General features: G+C 43.1%; 1 long non-coding RNA gene across 1 annotated transcript; it reads right to left on the minus strand.

The window, feature by feature from the left end:
- Window positions 1–1,607: 1,607 nt before the first annotated feature.
- On the minus strand, window positions 1,608–6,645 carry LOC133363208 (uncharacterized). The gene is made up of 4 exons (XR_009757628.1): window positions 6,577–6,645; window positions 2,874–3,098; window positions 2,534–2,686; window positions 1,608–1,843 (listed from the first exon to the last, which is right to left on the minus strand). It is a non-coding gene; the product is annotated as an uncharacterized LOC133363208 (long non-coding RNA).
- Window positions 6,646–7,514: the final 869 nt, after the last annotated feature.

The following is a 7,514-nucleotide window of genomic DNA, read 5'->3' on the forward strand; positions in this document are numbered from 1 at the left end:
CGTGCAGCCAGATAATAAGCCTTTTTTGTGTGGTTTTAAGATGTTCTTAATTTGCAATCATGCACCTGTGATCTCTTTGGTCTCAGATCTCCATGAATTCCATGTTGAATTAAGATGAGCCTACTCTTCCTCTCTCCAAATACTGTCTTTTACTTTCCATTTTTATAGAGCAGAAGTCACTTACCTTCTTTCTTGTATATTCCACTGATGTGCCTGCAGCCCCATATGCACGTGTTATGTCTCCCTTCATCTTCTGACCCTAATGCATTGCTTTGTTAGGCCTTCATAGAATTCAAAATATGAAAATATTTTATGCTCCTAGTTGTACTTGTTTGTGCACTTGACATTTGAGTTTCTATTTAACAGAGTGATATTATTCTGCATGATGATGATGATGATGATGATAGAGACAAGCTACCCTGTGTTCCTGGCCTGGCCGTTGTTATCCGCTCTGCTCCTGGATCTGATCCAGGGGAAAGAGTGTTTCAGGGGATGTATTGTGCTTTTACAAGGGCAAGACAGCCAGAACTGACATTGGCTGTAATGTTCAGAACTTGTGCTTGAGTTTCCTTTTCCCTCACTCCTTCCTCTCTGTTTTCTTTGTATGTCAGGTATTTTCATTTGACCCAGAGGACTGGAACTGGCTTAGAAATTATTTTTGTATGCTGCTCCAAGAGCCTTTTTTGGTAAAGGGTGGAGAATAAATGCTATAAATAAACAAACAAACAAATATCCTTTCCGAGAGCGAGGTGCACTCAAAGCCCTCCTGTAGGAAATCAGAAACTGTGAAAAGCCCTGACAGCAACAAAGGCAAGACAATTGAAGAGACCTCTTGTCCTGAATCAAGGGGAAATAAGATACTGTTATGCAGGGATGGCCCAAGACATTTTGCTGCCTGAGACAATAGAATCATCCCACATCCCATGTTCAGGAGTCTGACTGGACTGGTAGTTGAATCTTACTTCAACACTAGCAACAGGAGAATGCACCTGAGGGCAGCAGACTCATTAAGGGGACACAAGGCAGGCACCGCTTTGTCCTCCAACACTCACTGTTTCTTTCTACTTCACTCTGCCTAATGGTAGGGGCAGCTCTGGTGCCATGTTGCTTAGTTTGCAACCTACTGCACTGGCTCAGGCAGATATATTATTCCTCAGAGATTACAGTGATCCGCTTTAAGAACAAGCAACATAAGTTTTATTTATCAATCACTGAACACCCAAGGCCTCTCTCTCTCTCTCTCTCTCTCTGCACAGGCCTTGCCTTCAGAATCACCCCCTCACACACCCACATAGAGGCCCTCAGAGTTCCAGAACTGTATTTGGCTTCAGACACTGTCTGAGATCTTTCTTTTTCTCCCCTCTCAAAGTAGGCCACACTGCAAAACTTTGTGTGCATATTTTCTGCCTTTGGGGGGGGGGGAAGGTGGCTGCCATTCCACTCTCCCACCCATATTGCCCCAGAATGATGCTAGATACAGGGCATTGTGGAAGATGTAACGTGGCCCCCATTGTTACTGCTGCTGCTGCTTCCAGCAGTGGAAGAAGAAAAAAACTTAGGAAGAAAAAGAATCTTTATTACTATCACTGCTAACAGCGAGTCTCACTCCAACCAAGAAATTGTTAAAGAATCTCCCCTCTCTCTGTCTGCAGAAATTCAGTGAGATTATCCTCCCCCATCTTCTATGTCCGCAGATAGGATGGAGACTCTCAAGAGGCCATTTGTGCACAGCTTAGTTGCGATAGTGTAATGAGGTGCTCAACATCCAGCTCTGAGTTGTTCCAACTGAAGTAGTCCCATCCTTCCCAACCTGCTACCACAGGGTTGCTTAAGAACACCTTCCCTGACAGAAGAAGAAAAAAGACAAAGGAGCCCAATGTCAGATGACCCTAAATGAAAAGAACCAATGACAGCATATGTTTAGCCAGTGACAAAGATGGAAGGCAGTGACTGGGACCAAGCATTTGAAATCCCAGATGTTGTTGTTGTTGTACATAGCCTCAAGGATGAAGCAGTGATCCACAAGTACAAACAATCAATAAAGTGGGGATATTTCGCTTGGGAGGGGGAAAAAGAAAATGAAAGGAGAGATTGTTGCAGTTACCACTAAGATGTCTTAGAATAGCTGCTCATAATCCTCCAGCGGAGCCCGGCTTGAATGTCAGCATGGTAACATTTAGATTATTAGGGAAATGCTTTTCAAAATGCAACCACTATTGGGCAACAAAGTATTATATCTAGGTCATTGTGGGATCTTCTCTCAAGGTTATTGTGAAGGTCCTGGAAGACAGATGATGTCTAGAAACAGCAAACTTGGGCTCAGTACAAGGGATTTGTTTAGATAATCTCTGACATATTGGTTTTATGGTTGCAGGCCTTTGAGAAGCTGCAAATGAATTGAACACAGCTGGAATTTGGGGAAAACAATCCTCAGCTCAGGAGATACTCAATATTCAGTTGTGTATCTCCTCTCTTATCAGAATATTTTGTCAATATCATATTATCCAACTCCCTTTATTTACCAGGGACATACCTTCTTTTCTTCCTCCAATGCCTGGAAAAATCACAGTCTCCATGTTGTATTTTGGGGAGATCTTGGGGTGTCTTTTAAATGTTTTGTCAGAGTGCAGTGCACACACATGCTCCAAAGTTCTCCAGCCCTCTTCCCCAGAATATAAATGTTGGGCTGGGGAAAAAACATTTTGGCATGCTTGTCACAAAAGCACATACCCACAAAATGCCATTGTGCTGCTTTTCTTCCTCTCCCACCACCCCACTACCCAGACAGTAAGTGATGCTTAATGTGTCTTCAGTTGCACCTTAAGCATAATAAGCACAATCAGATCCTCCTGAGAGGATTCACTGTTTCTCACTTGGTTAATGAAGAAAGAGGCATAAAATTGCAGATCCATAAAAGAGGAAGCCTGGCTTAGGAGACCCTGTGGGAGGAAGAAGATGATGGTCTGTGTCGAATGGACTGGTTTTTAGTAACAGCATGGTGGTTGCTACTTCCATGTGATGGCTTCCACACAACATTTTAGGACTGATGTCACCTGGGTTGGACCAGAGAAGGATTTCCCACATCAGCATCACATCTCCTGGAGAATAATAATAATAATACAATTTTATTTTTGAGTTGCCTATCTGGCCGAATTAATGGCCACTCTAGGCGACGTACAATAACAGGGTAAAATACAATATAAAACCATAACAACAACGTTCAATAATTAAGCTACCCACTCTTACATGTAATCAGCAGCATTAAAAACTAACCCACCCCAGAAACCCCATAGGCCTGCCTGAACAGCCAGGTCTTCAAGGATCGGCGGAAAGCCGTCAAGGAGGGGGCATAGTGAAGGTCTAAAGGAAGGGAGTTCCGGAGGGTGGGGGCCACAATCGAAAATGACCTCTCCCTGGTCTGCACCAGCCTAGCTGTTTTAACTGGTGAGACCGAGAGAAGGTCTTGTGTGGCTGATCTTGTCAGGCGGCATAATTGGTGATGCTGGAGGTGCTCCTTCAGATACACTGAAGAGGCAGTATTGCAAGGGACTAGACTGTCCATCCTTCCCATGCCATCTTTCCACCAGAGCTGTCAACCTCTGATCTCAAGACCAAGGATAATATCATTTGTCCTTAGCTCAGGGTGGGTGAGTTGCTATTGATCTTCTGCAAATGTTACCACCTCCTTCTGCAGCCTATCATACCTAAAATCTCGTTTGATTCAGGGAACTGATTATTTTTTACTGAAGACCTATTTGGCTTCTATCAAAGCATGATTGCTTAAACCTCACTGGGTAATAAAAATACCGGTCATAAGAATCAGTTTCTCAGATATTTTGCAGAATTGTTTCCTTTTGAAACCTGAGATGGATGCATATTTATATGTATGCTTTCAGAATATGAATGCGGGGTCCAGAGAGATGAAAGATTTTCATAGATTCCCTTAGGCATTATTTCATGTGCAAGCACATAGGTCCCATATTTTATTATGAGACAATTTCCCCTTATGTCAGGTAATCTTTTATGAGCTCTTACGGCTCCTGTTGCTACCTTGTTATGGGGATGATGTTTTAGAAATGTTTTTGGAATTGCAATCCTGCAATATTTGTTCAAGTTCTTCCCCTCTCCCTCAATATGAATTTTAATTAGCTAAGCTATAAAATACACTCCATGGGTTAAGAAAGCAGTAAACTACATATTTTAAATCCTATGTTAAAATAAATTTACCACTTGTAATTTAAGAATACAAACACAAAATTAAAAGCATGATAAGAAGACTTGTTCTAGAATGACATCTTCTGGTGTATAGACTAACTGCAGGCTCTGCAAATTTTCTTCAGATTTTCAGTATCGCAATCACAGGAACATAGGTAGGTCAAGAGGATGGAAGCAGGGTTTGCTACTGTGAACCCACTCTTTGTATACTAACACTGTGCATACTGTTGTGAATGGAAAGAGGTTGTGGTTACCTTCACGTAGCTGAAAGCAACCACCAATCATCCTAGCATGGACTGTTCTGGAGGAATATTTCAGTTGCTGATTTCACCATTTGCAGAGAGGGGTAGCTGTGTTAATATGTTGCAGCAAAAACAACATTCTTGTGGCATCTTGCTACTGATTGATGATTATAAATAACAAAAGAGTTAAGCATACAATTAAAGTGCTTTGGGAATTATTTTGATCCTTCATATGCTTTTTTTTTACCCACTTGTTGCAACTAAAGTTACCATTTGGTGGGAGAAAGAGTGTGTGTTGTGTGGCTGCCCCTCACCCTGGAATTTCCTCCCAAGAGAGGTTTACCTGCACCCCTTCCATTGATGGATTCCACCACCACTACTGTGTGAAAACCTTCCTGTTTATATAGTCCTATAGCCTGTAAGAATGTTTATCATCATGCTCATGCCACTGTCTATGTTGTTAATATTGTTATGAGCATGGGGGTTGGAACAGATGATCCCTGTGGGTCCCCTTTCCAGCCTCTGATTTGGAATCCTGTGCCTTGGGGCTGGCTCTGCTAGCCAGTTGAATTTCTTTTGTTAAACAAATAGAGTCGCCAGGTAGTTAATGGGCCTGTTAGGTGCCCAGCAACTGATGAATGAGCCAGGAAGATCCTTTTGTCATTGAAACTCTTCAGGAGAGCCTTTGTGTTTTGTGTTTGTGTTTTTAGTTGTGTCTGGAGAATGCCTAGAGACTGGCTCTCTGCCTCATGGCTATAGGATGCCTCCTGTAACACTGATGGAAAAGCTGGATATTGGACTGCTGATGCCTTGAACCCCTCCATCCTAAGCTCAGGTTGGAATGTGTGTAAATAAATAACCATATTTCATAAAGACACCGCAGTCTCCACTGACCTTCTTCCTGAAGGAAACCAAACCCTGGAGGAGCATAGGGACCCCGGAAATCTCACCGCTTGGAGATTGGGGAGGCATGCAACAATATTTTGTTTGCTCTGTTGTTGTTTTAAGCCCACATTTATTGGTACATGTAAAAGAGGGATCTAAATATTTATCGGAAAAAATGAATTAAGTTTATCTTATTTAGGGATCACCAACCTTTTTGGGCTAGTGGGTACATTTGGCATTTTTTAGAAAAGTGCTATGGGTGCCAGGCACAAAATGGCAATTTTAGGGCATGACATAACACAAGGGTGGGGTACTTTTTTGGCCCTTAATCTTCCTCTACCATGCAGGCCAACTTTGACAGGTGGGTGTCTCTTCAAGAAACACACTGGTGAAAAGCACCCAGCAGGACTGAACAAACTGCTCACAAGCTGATGAGCAGAGACTTCAATCCAGCACATTCCCCGTACCTGGCACCATTCAGTGGGATTGAACTCTACCACCTCTGTCTGATGTCACCTAGTAATGTCAACTGGTTGATAGGTGGCCATGGTTTTGAGGGAATGGCGTCACAAGTCAAATTGGACTTCTTGGTGAGCCAAGATTAGCCCACAGGCCGGCGGTTCCCTACCTGTGGTCCCTGGCATAACCCAAAAGGCTGTCACATCTAAAAGAGTAGAAAGAGTCAGGACAAAACAATGGTGTGGTCATGCCCCTCATCACACACCCCTATGAATGGGGAAAAAGACACCTACAACAGCTACCACCACACTCGCTCACAGAGGCAAGTTCTTTGCCCGTCTTTTTTCTTCAGAACAGAAGGGAGGGTGGTTGCCCAGTTCTGGTAACCAGTGAAATGTGGGCATGATTAAGGGGGCATGTTAGATATAGGAGAGGCCAAGCCAGTACAAACAAAATGGGCAGGAAGAGCAGTCTCTTGTGCACTGTGGATTTTTGAGGAGGTATTAACTGAGATCTTTTGCAGACCACATGAGAAAATACTGGCAGGCACATTGGTGCCCTTGGGCACCAAGTTGGTGACCCCTGAGATAGTATTTGGCTTTTTTTCACTAGCAAATGCTTTTATCACATTGTTCCTTTTGGTATTGTTGTTCTGCTTCCTTGAGAAAAAGAACAGTAATGTGCTCTCTGGATCAAGATTAGGAAAATTACATATGCAGATAGATAAATTAGTACATGGAAGAGTAGAATGCAAATACAGTAAAATGAGACTAACATTTCATCAACTCCTTTCTGGTTGTCTCTGCAGCGGACAGGAATTCTGCCACCCCCAATGAAATTGAAGGGAGATTGGACTTCCGGTTCTGGTGAAGGGTAAGCTGATATTTTCCCAGCCCTTCATTCCAGCTTCCTGAATTTACAAAATATAAGCCTTTCAATTCCATTCACCTCTCGGCAAAAGCGATAGTGTGAAGCTAAAAGACTTGGCATACAGCCCAGAACTTAAAACATCACTTCAAAGCCAAAGGATAGCTGTAATTAAGATTACAAGCCGACCAGGATTCGGGAGGTTTTAAGATGGCGATCGTGTTTTGACCTCCTCCGATACTTTTTCTCGGGAGTTGCTGCCTAAACGAAACAAAAACTTTAGTATCTGCTCCCTCCCCACGTCTCGGCTGCATAAAATGGTCTTGACAAGTTTTATCTGGTAATACATAACTTATGTAAAAATTGATTGACCTTTTCAGCAAAGAGGCCAGAAGAGGGGAATTAGTAAGTTTTGAATTCCAGAATAAAAATTGCAATAAAAAAGGACATGACCCACAGGCACAGTTTACATCTGTCACGGTGGGAGAATCTCAACTCCTTTTTAACATAAGAATATAAAAAGAGCCTGCTGATCAGGCCAATGACCCATCTAGTCCAGCATCCTGTTCTCACAGTGGCCATTCAGATGCCTATGGAAAAATCGCAAGCAGGGCATGGCCACAAGAGTACTGTCCCCTCTTGTAGTTTCCAGTAGGGCTGTGCACTAGATTTAGCTGAGGCCTGGACCAAATCAGGCTGATTCATGGGAATCTGGGCATTGGTTAAGTTGGGTTGAGGAGCCCAGAGTGATCCAGGACTGTCAAGATGGGGTGTAGGAAGGGAAGACAAGCATAGTGCAGGAAGAATCAAATTGGCCTGATTTGGGATGCACTGATCAGGGCCACG

Source organism: Rhineura floridana, chromosome 1, assembly GCF_030035675.1.
Source record: "Rhineura floridana isolate rRhiFlo1 chromosome 1, rRhiFlo1.hap2, whole genome shotgun sequence".
Taxonomy (NCBI): domain Eukaryota; kingdom Metazoa; phylum Chordata; class Lepidosauria; order Squamata; family Rhineuridae; genus Rhineura; species Rhineura floridana.